Raw genomic sequence first — 19,787 nt, forward strand, 5'->3', positions numbered from 1 at the left:
TTACATTGTTTTTAATTGTAAATTGAGCTATGGCAGTGAACTTAGGAAATCTCACCCTGTCACTGTGGGCCAGTGATCATGGCCTTTTTTTTTTTTCCCCCTGAAATTATGTTAATAGTCGTTGTGTTTAGACATGAAACTGTGGCAAAGTAAATGAACTTACAGTATATATTTTAAACAGAAAGTATGGGTTTTTCATTGAGTGAAACTGAAGTGCATTGGTAGTTGATTGTTTTAAAAATGAACAGTTATCCTTGGAGCACCACGCTATCGGATCAGAAAAAATGCTGAGCTGCTTATTCATTTATTTGCTGATACTACTACGTTTGCATTTCCAAAGTTAACTGAGTTGCAAATGAACCGCTGAAATTAGCCTCCTGTTGCGATGCCAATGCAGCACAGCTTGCTAGAATGGTTCAGGAGACCTGTTCCTGCAGCTTGCTGGTGGATCTTGTGTCAAGGCTGTGTGCTACCTTCAGTACTGTAAGGACATGTTTTTCTGCCTTCTGGTGTTCTGTATGGACTATTGCTGCAGGGAAGAACCAGGCTCTGGAAAGCAGGGATGGGTGGTAGATAGACTTCATCCCCAGCGTATTCAAGAGCAGCTGAGAGCTTGTGTGTGGTCTGGGAATGCTGGCAGGTCTCACACTGTGCCTGATCTGCTTGCCAGCAACCTGCAGGCTTGACATGATGTGAGGAAAAGTCCAGCAACAGAGCAGGGACTTGCTGGGGTTTTTTTAAAGAAAAAAAAAAAACAAACCCCCCCCGCTTTCCCTTCCCTCCCCCATGTTGTTTGGGCCAAATTCTTCCTTGCTGTAATGTCTTTTTTCAGGGGAGGTGAAAAGGGGGTGATCTGGGCTCACTGTCTCTTATTTATTCACTGGCAAAGCAGCTGGGGTTGGCTGAATGTATGATGGTGCTATTTCTTGAGGCTTTTAATGAAAGGATGTTTAGAGTTAGATGAAAACAAGTTTTTCATTAGAATTCCTAAGGTAATTGTACAATTTTTTTTCTTTTCCTCCATTCTAAAGAGAAGAAATGCAGAAATAAAATCTCTCAACAACTGCTCAAGAGTTCTGGACTCCTCTACAAAGTCATTATTTTGTGCATCAGTGTTTTTATGTGTGTGTGTATGCTCTAAACAAAGCCATGGACAAACCCTCAAGGTTTTATAGTTTCCAACTTTGTGTAAGAATGTCCAATACACAGAACTAGTCTTCTTTATCACACATGCCTTTGCTGTATTTTTCCTTGCTGTTTATAATATGGTGGTGCATGGCAGTTCATAGTCTTGGTCTTCCTTTGCTTAACCAGCTGATGTTTGTGGGTGTTCGTTTGGGAATTGGCTGCTTATAAAAGCTTGAATCTTGTTTATACTTGCTAAAATATTTATGCAGGAAAGACTAATTCTGTTGTATTTGTTCATAGTCGGTTTGATTTTCAGCATGCAGTACTGTGCTAATTGAGAGTGCTAAGCTTCACAAGTTCAACAAGCTCAGGTCCACAAGATGCTTTGTATCTGTTCACATAGAGCTCACTTATGTAGTAAAAACCTGCACACCACCTTGATGTGCAAGCAGCAGAGGTTGAAACACTTCTGATGTGAAGAGGTGTTTCGACTTTGTTTTAAAGGGTTTGACAAAATAGCCAAACGGTACTGGTTTCGTGAGAATTATGAATAAAATATTACCTCAGAGAGGGGACCCTTTGACAAGACTTCTTCCTCTTTTTGTCTCTTCAAATTGTTACAGTATTGCCCAACTTTTATGGTTACTTGCAGGGCTGAAATGCAGAGTTCTGTCTCTTTAAATCTCATTTTACAGCTCTGGGCTGCATTACATAATCTCTCTAAATAGCTGGTTTATTCTTGTTTCCTTGCAGGCAATCTGCTCTCACTATATCCATGTCAGAGTCGTCGTTACAAGGGAGTTGTTCTTGACTTGGAGCTATTGAAAGCATCAGAGTCTTCAGTGGCCAAAAACAAAAGGGAGCAGGGAAGGAAGGTCAATGGCATGGTTATAACTTGAATGCTACAGTTGCAGATATTCAAATTTGGTTTAAACTAAGTTTGAAGATTGCAGCTGCATCTAGCTTAATCCTGTTTCTGAACTCTTGTGCTGTGTTTTTAATAATTTCTTTAAATGAATGTGTGTTTTCCCTCAGTCCTCCTAAATACCAAAACATAGCTAATGATATTTTAATGCTAAATGGGAAGACATTTCTGAAGATGCTCTCTAATGCATTTTTGACTGCTTACATTTAAACTATTTGCTTAATTTTTTAACCTTCATTGTCATCACTAATTTCATAGCTGGTTTATTACAAGTGATCATGGTATCAGAACTATACAGTGTGAGTTAGACCAGGACAGCATATAATACATGTGAAGAACAGGAATATCCAAAGAAGAGGAACAGAGAACACTACTTAACAAAACTAAAACAACAAGGGAGGAGAGGATAGTAGAATCCTAGAACAATGTAGATTGGAACGGACCTCTAGAGGTCCACAAAATGGTGGCTTTGAAGTTGCATTAAGCTGCTCAGGGCCTAGTGCAGCTGAGCTTTGGGTATCCCCAAGGAAAGATATGATACAATCTCCCTGGACAACCTGTTCTTTAATGCTTGACCACCCTCATCGTAAAGAATTTTTTCCTTATATCCAGTCAGAACTTATTTTGACTAGATAAGTCTTTTTGCTTATTATTTCTTGTCTTTTTGCTGTGCATCTCTGATTATTCTGGCTTGATCTTCCTTCTAACCTCCCACTGAGTAGCTGAAGACACCAATGAGACCTCCCCCTTAGCTTTCTCACCTTAAGGCTGAGCAAATTCAGCTCTCAGCCTCATGCCATGTGCTCCAGTCTCCTAATAATCTTAGCAGCTCTCTGCTGGACTTGCTCCAGTATGTCAATGACTTGTCTTGTACAGAGGAGTCCTGAACTGGACAAACTATAGTGTCACAAATGATGAAGAGGGGATAATAATCACTTCCCTTGACCTGCTGGCTACATTTTTAATAATGCAGCTCCAGGATGTGGTTAGCCTTCATCACTGCAATTGGGTGCTGCTGTGCCATATCCATCTTTCTGTCCATGAGGAATCTAGATCCTTTTCTGCAGAGCTACTGCCTAGCCAAACAGTCCCCTGCTGTATTGTTGCCCTGCAGTTATTCCATCCCAGGTGCAAATAAAAAATTGCATTTGCCTGATTGAAGTTCATGAGGCCTCTGTCAGCTCATTCCTTCAGCATCTTAAAATACCTCTGAATAGTGGCTTTGCCCATTAACTTATTGACCAATGTCCTGATGTAATGTTGTCTGCAGGCTGGCAAAGGGAACCTCCTGTCCCGTTGTCCACGTTGTTAATGAAGGCGTTGGACAGTATTGACCTCAGTTTCAATCCCACTTGTAAGTCTGGTTGAAGTGCTGACCATTACCCTTTGAATCTGGCCAGTTTTTGACCCAACTTGCAGTTCACCTGTCTAGTCTGTATTGCCTCAATTTGGCTGCCAGGGAGAATGATAAATGGGATGAGGGGAAGAACACAAGTTACTGTTTACCTTGACTGCAGTGTGGTTTTTATTGCAGTCAGGCATGATCTGCCTGCATTAAATCTGTTCTGGTAGTTCCCAGTAATGTTCTTTCTTTTTTGTGTCTGGAAATGGTTTCCAGGTAGATTTGTTCCATGGCCTTCCAACAGGCTGAGGGTAGGCCAACTTACCTCCAGTGTCCTACTTCCCCCCAGAAGAAAAGCCTGATGCTTGCTGCCTTCTAGTCAAAGAGAACATTCACAACCCACCTGGATATGTTCCTGCGTAACCTGCTCTAGGTGGCCCTGCCCTGGCAGGGCGTGCTGGACTTAGATGATCTCCAGAGGTCCCTTCCAACCCTAATGATTCTGTGATCTGTCATTCCTACAACTTTTTAAAGATGACAAAGATGCCTCTTACTCCCAGCTCCCTTAGCATCCTCAGATGTATCCCAGCCAGTCCACTTGACTTGTGGATGCAGATTTTGTTTAAGTGGGCCTTTGTTTGGTCTTTCTCTGCCATGGGTAATGCTTAATTTCTTCAAAACTCATATAGACCGAGCTGTGAGACCTGAAAACAGACATTGCAATGGAAGACTAAGGAGATTCATGAGCTGCTATAAAGCCAAGCTGCCACACTTCCTGCCTGCTCAACTTCCTGCCCACCCTACACAGTATGGAGTGCTCTTTTGCTTTGGGGACACTGTACTTGAAGACTGATCAGTCCTCCTGGCCTCTTTGGCCTTCACGGCAGTACCTCAAGGGGTCCTGTTTACCACTTCTCTGAGCAAACTGAAGCCTGCCGTCTGAAATCCAGAGTTGTAATTATTCTATCCATTTTCCTTGCACTCCTAAAGTTCTTAAACTTTATTATCTCAGGGGTTTCTGTAACTAAGCCTGCCATCAAACTGTAAGTTCTCCACCACATCTTAGTTTCTAGAGAATGGTGGATGTATCACAGTGCTGCTCCTACTTGAACCTCTTCTCAGTATGCTCTAGAAGTCCACTGTATTGCTTGTCCCCCACCGTGATTCCCTTCTAGCAGATGCCAGTGTGCTTACAGCTCACCATGAGTACCAGGACATCTTCCATTTGTTTAAAGAATGCTTTATCTTCAAGATCAGGTGGTCTGTGGCAGATGCTCTTGACAGTGTTTCCTTTGGCTTCACCTCTCATCTAGACCCATTAACTCTTTATTGGCCTGTCACTTGTTTTTCAGCAGAGCTTCACACATTCAGACTGTGTGTAAAATGAGTCCTCTGTCACCTTCCCTGACTGTCCTTCATGTGGATCTGTAAACCATCCATCTCATGACTCCAGTCATGTGAGCTGTTCCATCATATCTGTCACCCCACTGTGAATTTGTAGTTTTGCAGCTGTGCATAGACTTTGAATTATTCCACATTGCTTCCTTTGCTGGGTGCAGTCTTTTCTTTGACTCTTCCTTCTGGATCAACTTCTATCTCTGGCTTCAATTTCAATAATGAAACTTCTAGTCTCTCTGCCTTCTAGTGTCTCGTCCTTTTTGCTTTCATTTCTGTTGGGATAGAAGCTAATCCTTGTCTCCACCTTCACTGGAGTGGAAAACCCATTGGGTTTTCTCTTGTCTTTTAATCATTGCTTAAAGTTCTCCTTTTCTGGTTTTGTCTTGTATCCTCCTAAATTTCTTTACTCACTGAGGCTTTGAAAGACTTCCTCTTCTAGCTAAGACCACTGCGTCAGTATTATCCTCTTTGATTTGTCTACTGCCTTCTCCTTTGAGTCCTTTGTTATCATTAACAATTTCTGTCTCATTCATTTCCTTGATCTTCCCATTTCATCTGTTAACTTTATCTCTCCTTGAAGGAGGATAAAGGGCATTTTCCACTTTATATTTGGAATAATCTTACCTGGTTTTTACCTGTGGGTGTGTTTTGTTGGAGGTTGGTTGTTGTTGTTTCAAGTGTATCTTTTTCTTCATCAACATACGTCTTCCATCTAGTCCCATGACATGGCTTGAGTTTGGGTGGCTCATCATCCTGAACTCCTTTCAGGGTCTCTGCATGGAGGCAGACAGATTTAGGGTGTGATTCATTTAATCTGAAAAGAAGTGAAATGACTCATTCTCCTAAGTCTGTGTTTCTCTTCACTCACTGAAAGGAAGTCTAGATTGACTAAGCTCAGATGCTTGTCTCTGAAGTGACACATCGTAGGCTTTCTTGTTTATGTCCTTGTTGACACAGACTTAATATGGCCAGAACTGAACTACTGAATTGCATCTTACTGCTCTGTCCTTTTGCATGTTAACAAGTTCAAGCTTCCTCCAGTTGAGGCCACTCACAGCTTACCTTCCTCTTGTCTTGTAGCATAGCATCCCTCCTGGTTGGAATACTTCAGTCAAGCATTGCTGGTCTCTGTTATTCTGTTCCTGCATTTGCTTAGCCAGAAAAGGGAAAAGCTAGAAAAGATACTCCTAAATTTTCTTGGAGCTGTTGGTTCAATCTGTATGTGGACTCGGGATGATCTTCGTTGTTACTTTTAATTTTGAAGATTGTCCTTGAAGTTGAAAAAAAAAAAAAAAAAGTCTTAATCAAATGAGCTAAGATAACTTCTGTTCTCTTAACTAATAACAGGAAATATTTGTGTGTTCAGCTGCTTTGAATTGGCTTGTTTGTGACTCTGGAGTTAAAAGTGTCTTTCATGATGCCTTTGCTCTGTCTCTTAGTTTATTAGTTGAATGTAGGCAAGAAAACTGTTGTGCCAGGGAAGCACAAAACTCTGCTTCATTTTGACAAACAAGAAGAAATGCCTTCTAAAATTCTGCATGCTTGTGAAATTTCTTGCTTGGATATTGAAGTTTTGGCTTCTAATATCTTAAAATTTCTCCCTGTTAACTTTGACAATTTCTGTGTGACAGAGTACGACACATATATAAAAATATATAAAATCACGTTTGCGGAATTCACTGATGGAGATTTATCTCCCTATTGCCTTGTGTAAGTAATTGGAACTTGTCATTTCTCTTGAGAGCAATCCTTTACTTACAGACAGTTTACCTAGTGGGCTAATGTTTTTTAAAACATTCACTTTTTATAGTACCATTCACAAGGAGATGAAGTTGGATATTAATAGGTCTATCTTCCTTCTTGTACAGTGTGGCAGAAAATAGGTAACTGCATTTCTCCTCCTTCCCCCCCTTCTAGTAATGTCTAAAAAATCTGTGCTGGTAATCTGCCTCTTCTAACAAGCTGCTGAATTAAACCATTTTAGCTTTGGAACGTTGTTAGACAAGCTTAAAATATACTCCAGGTAAACCAGCTTTGGTTTAAGTTCCACGTAGCTGCTGCTGTCTTTTTTGATCATGCCACTTCTATGGCATAAGACTAATTTTTAAACATCCCAATATGAGTTTTGAAGTGTTTGTGTCATTTCATAGGTACTGTGGTTCAAAACCTGAGAGGGAGAATGTTGTTGCTTTTTAATACTCTGTTCTCTGATAGTGCCTAGTTCCTTTTTCATGTGTTGAAAGTGCCTTCTTGTTTTGCTCTATGAAATAAATTGGAGAGCCGATGATGTACAGTGCAGGGAAGCATTCCCTAAGCCTGAGGGTCTGCAAATGTGACTTACTGGTGGAGCTATTGCAGATTTTTTGGAAGACAGCTTTGCTTAAATAATGGCCACAGCATTAAACTTCTGGACCCTCTGTAGGACTGACAAATGACAGAAAAAATTCAGTGCCTGTCTGCACTGTTTTTATAAGGAAGACTGATTTATTTGCTTGTGTTCTTGCAGACACACTTGTACTCACTTCACCTGCACTTTGCAGCTGGGTATGAGTTAGCTGTGATCCCAAGCTGCTTTCATCTCGTTGTGGCTGATGGTCTTGGAGGAGCCAACATGTATGTGTTGGTGTGGGATACAGGTGGCATCAGCTCAAGCGTGTCTGCAGAAGGATGTGCAAGCATGTTGTATTCCTGTTGTAGGGCTGTAACATCATCTGCTTGGGCACATCTGGGACAGTATCAGTCATAGGCATCTAGTGGTGGCTGACGGAGCAATATCAGAGCAGCACAAGTGGTGATGCTTCTCCAACACATTACTACTCATTCCTTGTGCAGAAGTGAAGTGCATGTGTAGGTTTGATTGTCCTTATTGCCTTCCCAGTTGTGTGATGTGTCCTCTCAGATGGACGAGCACTGCTGTTGCATGTGCTATTCAAAAGTTAGTCAGGCAAAGACTTTGGCTTCTGCTCAATGCCATTGCTACACCAGCCTTTCTCAGGCAAATACAGTATAGTGGTGTAAGACCCAAGTGTAAATGTAGGTATTAAATACAAATTAATAGAAACTACAGGATTCTGTACCAAGTATGAAATGTGTGTTCAGTGGGAGGGTCCTTTGTCCAGTTCAGGAACACCAGCAAATTTATAAGCAGACTAACCTATGTAAACTCCCTGCTCAAAGAAGGAAACCAACAAAAAACTTAAACCCTAGTCCCAGCCTGAACTAGAACAACTCTGTGCACACATACAAGTTATTTTTAACCTGGATGGTTGCTGTACTGGGACTTGCTGCGAGTGCAGTAGGTAGTTGTGTCTTCCCAGAGAGCTGATGTCCTGCGGTGTGCAGGGGGGAATGAGGTGTTGTGTAAAAGGTTGGGAGCTCCTTCCAGTGGTATTGCCATCAGAGGCCTTCATCTTGTAGAGCTGCAGCTCCGGGGTGCAGTTCATGATAACTATCTCTAACAGCAAAGCCAGTTTCATCGTGGCGATGCCCGTCTCTCATCTGCCCTTTCCCATTCCCTTCATTCAAATATGGCTTTGCCTTGGCTTGGGCAATGTGTCTGTTTACTGGGACAGTGAAAAGATCTGAGTTTCACAAGCAATATAAAAAAAATTAAAAGAACCAACCCTTTTTAAAATTTTCCTATTTGCCTTTGATCATTTCACTCCTCCACATGCCACCACAGAGCGGAGGAGGGAATGGATGACGTAAAGATGAGCAGGAGCCTCTTAAACCGGCTTTGCCGCAGGAGAGGCTGAACACAGGACTGCGCTGTGAGCTTCTCTCTCACTTTTTAATTTTTTTAAACATATATTTATAGCCCACTGTCCTGTTATGTTCAGTCCTGCACAGTCAGAGAGAAGGAAGGTGTTTTCTGTTCTTTTGGCTTGGCTTAATATGAGTGGGAAGCTTTTTAGAAATGTTCTGTTCATTGACTGCTGCTAGCAGATGGATGCTCTCTGCTTGAAGTGCCTCAGGCCGTTATATCTTCCGTTTTCTCCCCCTTCCTCCTCCCAGCACACAGCCTGGGGTGCGCAGGCTGTGCTAATTTAGTCGCAACTTAAAAAGGAGTGATGAAAAAGAAATGCTCAAGTCTAATAGAATTCATGTCGCTCGCGATGTCTTTAGGGAGTACTTTTTCATTTCAGGATCCCTAAGGATTTTTCCAGCAATGTGTATTAGATGTTCTGTGATTCTTTGCTGGAACAGCAGTAAAATTCTTGATGCATTAGGACTAAAATGCTAATTCTGTTTATATATAAATCTATTCAGAATATACAGCATACATGATGTCCAGCTTGAGTTCTCAAGTGATTTTAATTACCTAGACTTGACTGTTTCTGAGGTGGCCTTTCTGTCTGTATGAGCTCTATACCAGATCTTTAAACAAACAGTTCATTAACCTAGGATGTTAAAACATTTGAACCAGTAACTGAATTTTACTAAACTGGCTGTTGCTATGTCGAGCTTTTACCACTTACTGATGGACGTTGGCTGATGCTAGCTCTGAGGAGTTTGATTTGTTTTTTAACAGAATCACGAAGTGTTGCTATTTATTAGTAAGAATCACATGTATTTTTAACGGGAGAAAAAATGCCAAATTATACACAACCAGAATTAAAATCTGTTCTATGCTCATTACTGTGCCTTAATTTGGTGGGTGTCTTAACAATACTGTAAAGCTACGATCACCAGGTGGTGCTGTTACACACTGCTTAAAACGCTTTTTGAAAATAAGTTTAAATTCTGCCATTGTCGTAGTTACTCAACTGTAATTTCATGGGAGGAGCAGTGAGAAAGAGAATTTTTTTCTTTAATCATGTCTTTAAAGTAGGGATTTTTCTGAAGATTTTGGGTTTGCTCTTCTGCTAGCTTCTCAGAGTGGAATTTGCCACACATAGTTCATGACCACCTCTGTAAAAATGGTATGTGGGATAATTTAGGAGGTTGGATAGTGGGTGTGTGGGACCATGTCTAGGCCATAGCCTGTGTGATTCTTTCTTGAGTGATGAGTTTACAAAGGCTTGCATTAAGTAATGAAGTAGAATAACATGCAGGTACTGTATGTTCTGTCAAAGGTGGAAGGTTGAAGAGCGATGTCTTGTCATAAGCTGGACATAACCTACTTCATGAATGACATTTAATTTAACCTTGTGAGTTTTGAAGGGCAAGAACTCCCGCCTGCTCTGGAAGGGAGCTTTCTGCAAAAACAATCTGGGCTCCTAATACACGGCTTCCTTTTAATGCCTTCAGTAAATGTAATGCTCTTCCTCCTATTTTGAGTGAACTTCAGATCATATATATAAAGTAATCTTTTTCCTCAACACTTGTACAGTAATTGGAGTTGTAAAGAAAGCTACTTTTTTCATAAAGCTTTGCAGAACTGGTTATTTATGGATAAATTGTGGAATGGGAAATCATGAGTTTAAAGTTGCAAATTATTCTTTTAGATGAAGATTTTTCTCCCCCTAGTCCCCACTTTGTACTCAAAATAATTGAATCATATTGGACAATGAAGACAACTAAGTACCATTCTGCTTAGACTAAACCTAAGTACGTCAACCATGTAGATAGAAATAAAGGAAGTTTAATTAATAGCTGTAGGAGGGAAGACTTATGAAATGCATACCTCTCCTGAAGGCATTATTGTTACTTCCTACATTGAAAATGTAATACTTGAAAAATTAATTGAATTGTTCCCTACTTTGTTTTCTAATAGAAATTAGAAGTAAATGACACAAAGTATAGACAGAAGTACAGCGTAGTCTCCTCAAACCCAGGCTGCAGTGTGGGTGAGGACTGCCAGCAACGTGGCAAGGAGTTGCTTTCAGCATGCTTAAGCCTTTTTTTGAGCTATGCTGTTTAGACCTACTCTGGATGTCAGCGGGAGCTTTGTTTGCTTGGCATTATTGTTTGTGATCCCAAATATGTACCTAGAAGTCTGGCTTTAATCACCTAGTTTTAAAGCCTTCATGCTGTTACAACAAAGCTGTCCCAAACAAACACAGTGTAAATTAAGTGAAAAGGTAATTGATTGGTTAGGGGTTTAAAGTCAGTTCAGAGGATTCCTGCATTTTCAACCCACAGAGGCTTCTCTTAAGTTTCAACAATAGAAAAAGCAAGCATGGACCTTTCTTCAAAGAAAGGTCATTAGCACTGAATGCAACAAAACAAGTGGCTAATTATATTCAAATGTGTGACTCCCTAAGAAGTTATATTATGCTAATGAGCATATAAATGATCATTTAATAAAATCAATTAGGAATGGGATTTTTAGAAGAAAGCTGTATATTCTTCCTTTTTGTGCTCTAAGACGACATAGTTGATAAGTAGTATTTCTGAGTAGTGTATTAGGAAATGCATAATATTAAGAAAGCGGTTTAGGATCATAGTTCCAGTTTCTGGGGGTTATACTCAGAGCTGGATTCATGCACAAGAATTAGATGCACATGTGCTCCTGTATTACTGTCATTCATTAGAGAGAATTTATATGAATAGCACTTGCATTGTACCTTAGATATGCTATTTTTTTATAAATCAGTATTCAGGGAAAGCATTCCATGAATTTTTATGGTAGGAATCATAAACTTACTATTGCTACAGATGGAGCTGTATAATGGTCAGTAGTTTGCAGTTTGCTTTGTAGTCTATTTAGGATGGATTTGTAAGAATGGATTGCTCTCCAGACACTGGTTGTTAGGTTTGGTCTGAGGGTGTTGTGTTGGTTTTTTTTCTAGCAGTATAGAACATACTGAACCTGAAGGTTCTTGTTTCCTGTCCTTGCAAATTTGATGTATAAGCCATTTTTAATGTTCTTCCTTTTGAGAAAGCATTACATTATCTTGCCTAAAAGGGAGATACAAACATTGCAGTCTCCAGCCACCCTCGAATGGGGTGGCATGGGTGCTAGAGCATGCGTGATCATCCTTAATAGTCATCCTGGTACTTATTTTCAGGGTATTGCAGAGCCACTTGATGCAGAAAGACATTTCTGGTTCCTTCGGACCTGTGTGTATACATGGAAACTTAGATGGATAGAAATTCTTTCACATGAAAAAAGACACTCTCTAAGTAGGATTAGGTGATTGATGTCTTTGCTCATGGAATATGTATACTGTGTGCTTTGAGAGACTATGTGGACAGTGGTAAACTTTTGCTTCCAAACTCTTTGTAGCATCTTAGACAAATAGAGGAGTTGCATGTTACTGATGAACTGCTTTTAAGGCTTGCTGCTGTACTACTTGCCAGTACTTGTGTCACTTCTCCTCCTTGCTCTGGCTGATGCCTGTAGAAAACAGTCTGCTTTTTCTTCTTTTCCTGGGTTTGTGTCTTAGCCCAAAACCTGAAGAGCACTGGGAGCTGGTGCAAGGGGTAGTAGTGGGGTGGGTGGGAAATGTTGGATTTCCCGTTCCAACTCTTTTGGTAATTCCATCCTCTGATATTTTACCTGATTTGTTATGAAGAAGTAGATTTCTTCTAATCACTAAAAGATTATGAAAATGCTCTTAGAAAACAAGAATAAGTACAGTTGCAGCTGCTCCAGTTGTACCTAGTCTTCAGTCTGAGTTTTTTGTGTCTTCTCTCCTGCTTCTTATTCTAGGTTTACTGTGGCATGAATAGAGGAAAGCATACTTTATATGAAAAATCCCCAAATCAGTAATAGTTCTTAGTTAGAGAGGAGTGAATGATAAACTACCAGCCTCCATTTTAGATGTGAGATTAATCTTCAGTATTTGCTAATCCAAATTCATCCTCATTTCTGAAGGTGAGCACAGCTATCTTCTTATTGTCAGCAAATCAGCATCTGTAAATGAGGGAGACTTTAAGGGGGTTGGCTTATTATTGAGCCGCATGTAGCTTGCCAAATCCAAGCAGGTGTTATGTTTGCTTACTTCCCTGGCCGTGAAAACTCTGTGAGCTCAGGGAAATAGCTAGAAATAAAATTATTGAATGTCAGCTGGAATCTTGTAAGTGATTTCATAGTAGTACTAATGTGGGTGAATAGCTTTGCAAACACACATACCCTTTCTACCTAGTAAAAATATATTTCTATATGTAAAGATTTCTTTCTTTTGGAAAGTGGGAGATGGGGAAATAATCTAACGTTTTTTAGCTGCAAAGCTGACATTTGTGGGTTTAAGCTTAAACACAAGGAAAATAATTTACAAGCTTGCTTAGTGATGCTATGGGAAAACGTTTATTTTGAGATCATTCAAAATCATCTCAAAGTAGCTTTAGAAACTATGGTTCCTAACATGCACTGGAAGGGGGGGAAAAAAAAAAATACTGCTTCTGGTGCAAGCTGAATCGGTCCTTGAGCATGTCAAGAAAGAATACCACTTTTCAAGTGATTTTTGGAACAAATCCAGGGTGCTTGTGAGGTGACGTTTGTTGTCTGAGTGGTCTGTGTTATTCCAGCTGGCCCTATACTAAAAGTTAACTCTTGCTTGCTGCCCGCTTCTTTCTTGAGAGCAAATGGGTATCTGCAGCTTTGGTCAAAATAAAGGTGTTAAACATTCTGTGGATCATAAATGTATTTGTCTCTCCATTCTCGGTCCATCGTGAGTCTACCATGCTTTGATGGCAGATGGTCTCCTCAAAGGTAGTTTGAACCCTATTTCAGATCCTGGAGAACTGGGAATAGAAAGAATGTCCTTTCTGAAGGATTACATTGGCACTCACATGCTCTTTTTTTTCCATTAGCTAGATAATTTTCCTACTGTAAGTGTGGGTAGTTTTGTTTCCCTTTAACTCTGTTCTTTACTTTTTGATCTGACATGTACAACAAATTTCATTCTGAGGTGATTGCAGTGTTTGATACCAGCTTTAAGAAGAAAAGGAAACTTGGTGTTGATCAAGGTCTTTGACATGGAGAAAAAAAGCTTTGAGGTTTCTTTGGATTCCTGAGAATCATTGATTTGTCATGCCAGGAAAGTCAAGTTGTGGTATTACAGTGACACTGAATGTTAAATACCAAATATAATCCTAAGAAACCTTAGATAAAGATGAACATAAAGGAGTGTAAATGATGACATGGAAACAAATGAAGTTCTTCAAAGAGTACATTTGAAGAACTTTGTCTGCTCTGCGTCTTGCAGCAGAAGTAAAGGACTGCCACCTGTTTCCATGGTTCAATATGGAGAATTGTGTGTGGTTTTTAGTCTCCTCCAGACACACTCACTCACTATTAAATTAAGAAGAAGGATCATTATGTCAGATATCCGTTCCTGATTTAGCCTGTAGAAAGCATAAGAGGGAGACAACATAACAACAGCCACTTGGAAGAAAACGTTGTTGAAGTGAGTGCTATGATTTCAAAATGATTAGAGGCACAGTTACCAGAAGCTAAAACCACACTTGATTTGGGGCCCTCAGAAATGTTTGGTTGTGCTGAGTTCAGCTTCTCATCTATAGGAGCATGGCTTTCAATAGGAGTTAAATGCTTATGGTAATTAAAACTGGATTAAACGAAGTGGCACCTATGGTTCTTGTTAATGTAGTAGAATGATGTTTGACCATACAGACGTGATAATTTCAATGTGTCCTGTTGCTGTTGTAGCTGTCAGGGCCATGGATATGTGCACGTAAGGTTATCTTGCAGAAAACTGTAGATTTCGCCTGCCTGTCTGCTTTACCTAACACTCTAGAGTAAAGTACAAAACGTAGGAAGGAGGGAGGGAGGGAAGGCCAGATTACAATTGTTTTGCAGAGAAAAAGTGTGGTCCTTGAAGTTGATTAATGTTGCAGTAGAACTTCAGAGGCCTTCAGTGAGGAGCTGCTTGTAGCATAAACAGGTCTGAGGCAGGCAGTTGATTGAAGCGTTTGTTTATTCTTGTGGGATCTTAAAAGAGGTCAGTAAATAGAATAAATTCTATCGACTCTACTGAAGTGATATGTTAGTTAGGTTTGAGATCATGCTGATGTTAAGTGTTTCCTTAGGACAGCTTCCTTGATTGCAGGTCCAGAGACAAAAAGAACAAGAGTAAAAACTCATTTTGATGTTTATATCACCTGCCTAATTGAAACGGAGGCAGGTAGTGGTTTATAGCCAACTTATTTAAAAACAGATTTTCCAAACACTGGCACTACTGAGAAAAATACTGGATAGTTGAGACCTGTCTGTGGTCAGACTTGAGCAATATTAAATTCAGATAGCTCATTCTCAAACTGGTGTAAGAACTGTTCCTGGGTATGTTGCAGTCAATACTTTTCCTTGTGTTGAACATCAGCGTCTGTTCTGTAGGAGCAGTGACAGCATCAAGGGAGAAGAATCCGTGTCTTCTTTAATGAGATCTGTTAGGTCACTGCATAGCAATCATCACATAAATCCACTGATTTCTGTTTAAGTCTTTAGTCAGTATCTTCTCTGGTAGCTATTTTTCACCATGCCATATTACCTAGGGGAAAATGAATTAATAATGCATCTAGTCTTGGATATGTATGTTTAATGGATGATCTCACATCCTATCTTGGAGTCAAACTGCACAGAAAAAACCCTGTTGTAATTGATCTTTTAGGTTTAGCACATAAAGAACAGAAAAATGTAATTGTGCTTACCCAAAATTTTCTTTAACCAAGTACTGGCATACAGGAGGCAAGTGGATGATCTAAAAGAGCAAAGGAAGTTGGTATCTAAAGATTTGATTATAACAAAAATTTCTCAGACTTTGTTACATGAAAAAGTGTTGAGGGTTTTTTGTGGTGTGCGATGTTAATACAATGTATAATTTGGGAAAATGAGAAAAAGTGGTGACTCTAGTGAGAGGCAGGAACTTGAGTAGGTGGATCTTGGCTGTACAGGTCAGGTTGGTTTGTCTGATTGACATTGGGTCTGTATTGTTCTGCTGCCAAAATGTGAGCAGGCTGAAGGCTGTTGTACTGAGTCAGCAGGGATGGCTATTTAGGGAGGAAAAGGTGGGGGATTTTTTCCCCTCTTCTGTGCGTTTGGAATACAGAATGATTCTGTCGTGCAAAATGGCCTCTCAAGCTTACAGTTTTGCAAAAGCACAAGAACTTACTTTAAACTAGTAAATCATCTTACCCCATTTTACTTACATGGGATCACTCCATGTCATGCATTTTTCTTGTGTTTTGCCTTTCCTGGATTCATATGTTCCAAGCAGTGGGAGTTTCCACCAGTTCCCCTGGGAAACTATTATGAGCTCTAGTGACTTTTGTTGTAAGTTCCCAATAACATGGTGCTTACATTTTCCTTTAATTTCATGTTATTAGTACTTAGGCATGAATTCACACACATCTATTTATGGCTCAAACTTCTATTATCTTCCAGAAATCTAGTGATCTTCTGCTCTTGTAACAAATCATGTTTTGTAATTTGGTGAGGGCTATAAATTAAATCTCAGGGTCTTTAAACACCCACCACCTATCTCCCCACAGTGCTTCCATCCTTAATTCCAGGGTGATCATGGTTCCTGAGGAGGAGAACGAAGTCTAGTGGGAATTCCCTCCTCCCAGAACAGTGGCTGATAAGTCTCATACGTAAAGGGTAGCTTCGTATAAATGGATCACAAACAGATAGAAAATATTTGGCATATTTGAATACTATCTGAGAGCCACATTGACTCTGTAGAAATGCATAAATGGCATTGTAATGTTAATTCTGTACTGGAGCAGTCCGTACATCTGACTTACATAAATGTTATTGTTTAAAGAAATATAAGGCTGTTCCTGAAATATGTGCAGTCTCTCTTTAAACATAAATCTCCTTTCAACTCCAAGCCAAAGTAGACAGCACAAGAGACTGGCTTGATAAATAGCATCACTGATTCACTATGTTGTTTAGCTGAGATTTGTGGCAACCTTCACTTACGTTTAGTTTAAAAAGGAAGAGAATGCAAAGGTGAGGCTGAAGTGCTGTCTGTAACTTCTTCCATCATCTATGGGCAGTGCATAGAGAAAATTGTCAGGGGCAGTTGTAGCTCTGATCTAAATAGGCCTTTTGTAGTGGTAAAGGAGAGCAGCCCCCCTCAGATTCATGTTCCCTACTTGTTATTTGTAGGTGATGGACTTGGCCGTCAGGGACAAACTAAGGGCAAAATTTCGTTCTTTAGCTGCAGCCTGGATAAAGATTGATGCTTTCTTACCTAACTGCCAGGTTTCTTATCCCTTAACTGTATAAAGGAAGAAGTATTTGACTGTTCTTGTCAGCTTCATATAAAAATACTTTAAATAAGTATTAACCTAATACAATCTTTCTTGCTTTTGTAAAGGCTCTGTGCCTTTCCCAGCTTGATTTCACTTCTCTCGTTCGGCTTCCATTTTTAGATCATGTTTTATCTCTTATCCCTTTGATATCTATAATAACTGCTTCTTCTTCACCCCCCCTCAACTACGTCTTTCTGCATTCTTTTTCCCTTGATGCCGTCCCACTATATTTCCATTTTTTGAGATTTAAGAAATTTGCCAATTAGTTGATATTCATGAAATTTTTACTTCTGGAATGACTGTGTCATACATCTTCTTTGACTGCCAGTCGGGGAAGGTCTGGATGGTCAGAGAGAGCCCTTTGTTAGATTTGCACACAGAATTGGGGGAGAAGGAAAGAACTACCGCACCCACCACCCCCAAAACAACCCCAAACAAACCAACCAGCAAAAACAAAACCTCACAAAAAAAAAAAGGGCCCACAAAAAAACCCCAAAACCAAACCACACAACAACAAAAACAGAGCCATAAAGCAGCTTGGGGCTCTCAGGCTTTTTTATTTTTTAATCCTGAGGAAGCAGCAGCAACCTTAAGTCAAGAACAGGTTGAGAACAGAGCAGGTGTTAGTCTCTGTCAGTAAGGTCTTTCCTGCCTACACAGTCGGATGATGGAGAGTGGAAATAACTTATATTAACAGTTATATTTTGACAGAACAACTGGCGTGTAGAGGAGCAGGGCTGAACTCTAGAGGAAGAAAATTGTTCTGCGTGTGTGTGAGGACAAGTAAATTCTCAGACATGTTCTAAAAGGTAGGTATTAGAGTATAAAGGTGGACAAGGAAAGGAGGGAAGGTTCATTGAGATACACAGGAGCCTTTTGGCAGGAAGAGAGAAAGGCTGGACTGGCTTTTATAGCAGGGAAGGAGGATTAAACATGAGATTTATTCTTACTATTATTATTAATAATATTAATATTGATATTAAAACAGTCTGTGTGTGTGTGACTTTAGCTAACAGTTGCAGCGGTGCAGCTGAGAAGTGGTAATTGTTCAGCTGTGGTAACTCAGTTACTCCTGTTCTTGTCCCTGTCCCCTTTGCCCCAGTGGCAGTTCTGGCGATGGGATACCTTCAGCTCCTGAGTCTTTCTTGCCCGTGCAAAGCACCTCGGTTCCCAGGGCTCCTGTCTGCTTCCGTAGTGTCTGCAAGCCTCTGAAAAATGGCTCCTGTTAGTTTTCACTCTTTGCCTGGAAAAAGCCCAGATCTGCAGGGAAGGCACTAGAACTTGCTGTCAGTGAGCAGATAACACTGCACTGATTTATATGCTGTTCACATCTGTAAAGTTTTCCATTGCAGCAATGGATCCTTTTGTGCTTAGTCTTTGTTTTTGTATTATTTTAAAGATTTTGATAACTTTTACCAACAGGCAACAATTTATTTTTTCTTATATTTTGCTATATTCTCGGATTTTTCTAGCTGTGTAGATGCTGTAGCAACTGTGTAGATGACAGTTGCTTATTAGTTAAATGCTTTTTGCTTTGTAGATATGAAACAAATTCTGATCTCTCTCATAATGTTAGAATTATGGGGTTTTAAAACTAAAAAAAGTGATTTTTTTTCAGAACTGTCAGATTATGTGATGAGCAGTTATTTTTTTATATTGCAGTGATGTAGAAATGATTTTGGATGGTTGAAGGTAGTGCTTGGATCAGCAGTAATGCTGTGTGACAAGAGTAACAATTGGTAATTGATAAGTGTGAGGAAGAAGCTTTACATGTATATAGATATAGAAAACCTCTAAGAATAACTGTCACTTAAAATGTAATTTAAAAAAAAATAATCATTGTCCAAACAAATCAGAGGAAGATTAAAGCAAAGCCTAACTGACGGTGCTTTCAGAAGGAAATCTTGCATGCTCAAAAGCTACCGCTACCTAAAAGTTCTTGTATCTTAAATTTTTCTTTCTAATTCCCTTAGTGTCAGATAGGTAAGGGTTATGCTACGTTAATCATATATGTGCTCACAGTTCTTGCTACTAGTGCAGCCTTCCAGCTGTTTCAACTTTGAAACAGCTGCAAATTTTATGTGAGTATAAAATTCAGTTGACAAAACTTTTGGATATAATGAAGTCCATGTTTGCTTGCTTCCAAAATTAATCTTAAATGACCTGAAGCATTCTAATATACAAACAACTAATGAACATGTTAGCATTTGTTTAAACTTTATTCGTGATAAGTCAGACTTTGGTGTAAGCTTACTTACATGCGAGGAATGGCGAGGGCTGAGAACAGTACCAGGGAAGCGTGGGGATAGTGTGTACTTTTCTCTTTGACCCATTTAGGCTGCACTCTCACATTTGCTTTAAGTCAATCCACGTGTAAGCAGCTGCTGACAGCATTTCTCCTCACCCCAGTCACATTCTGCTGCCGTTAGGGCTTGGAAGGATGCTTATTGAGTTATATGAGGGGACTGGTTCAAACGAAAACTTAACTTTTTGTTGTTTGGGCTGATTTTCAGCAAAGCAAGTTCCCTCATCTGTTTCAACATGTGGCCACATAAATGTTGTGCCGGAGGTGGGAATTATGTTTACAGCGACAGCATGGGCTTTAACTTAAACCACTTGTGATCCAGTACCTTCAGATGCTGGTGAATCAATAGACTGGTGTTTTGGTGTGGGTTGTTTTTGTTTTTTTAATGTCAGCTTTGGCTATGATTTTCCAGCTTGACATCAGAAGTGAAGTTCAGTAAGGTCTTTAAGGAGCAAGAATTTCTTTAGCTGGGCTAAAAATATAAAAAAATTAAGCAGGGGTCAGAAACAAGCAAGCCACTGTCATAA

The 19,787-nt window shown here is 39.8% G+C and overlaps 1 protein-coding gene across 3 annotated transcripts in view; it reads left to right on the top strand.

The window, feature by feature from the left end:
• The window catches only part of BRF1 (BRF1 RNA polymerase III transcription initiation factor subunit), a 177,521-nt gene that overhangs the window by 16,579 nt on the left and 141,155 nt on the right, over positions 1 to 19,787 (top strand). The window contains exons 1-2 of one of the 3 annotated variants that reach the window (XM_030485000.1): positions 14,674 to 14,678; positions 14,829 to 14,830. The exons of the other annotated variants lie outside the window; for them this stretch is intronic. The gene's annotated coding sequence lies outside the window, so the exon portion shown is untranslated. Of the gene's footprint in view, positions 1 to 14,673; positions 14,679 to 14,828; positions 14,831 to 19,787 lie in introns of those variants that run through there. 3 annotated transcript variants of the gene reach the window in all.

This window comes from Strigops habroptila, chromosome 4 (assembly GCF_004027225.2).
Source record: "Strigops habroptila isolate Jane chromosome 4, bStrHab1.2.pri, whole genome shotgun sequence".
Lineage (NCBI taxonomy): Eukaryota > Metazoa > Chordata > Aves > Psittaciformes > Psittacidae > Strigops > Strigops habroptila.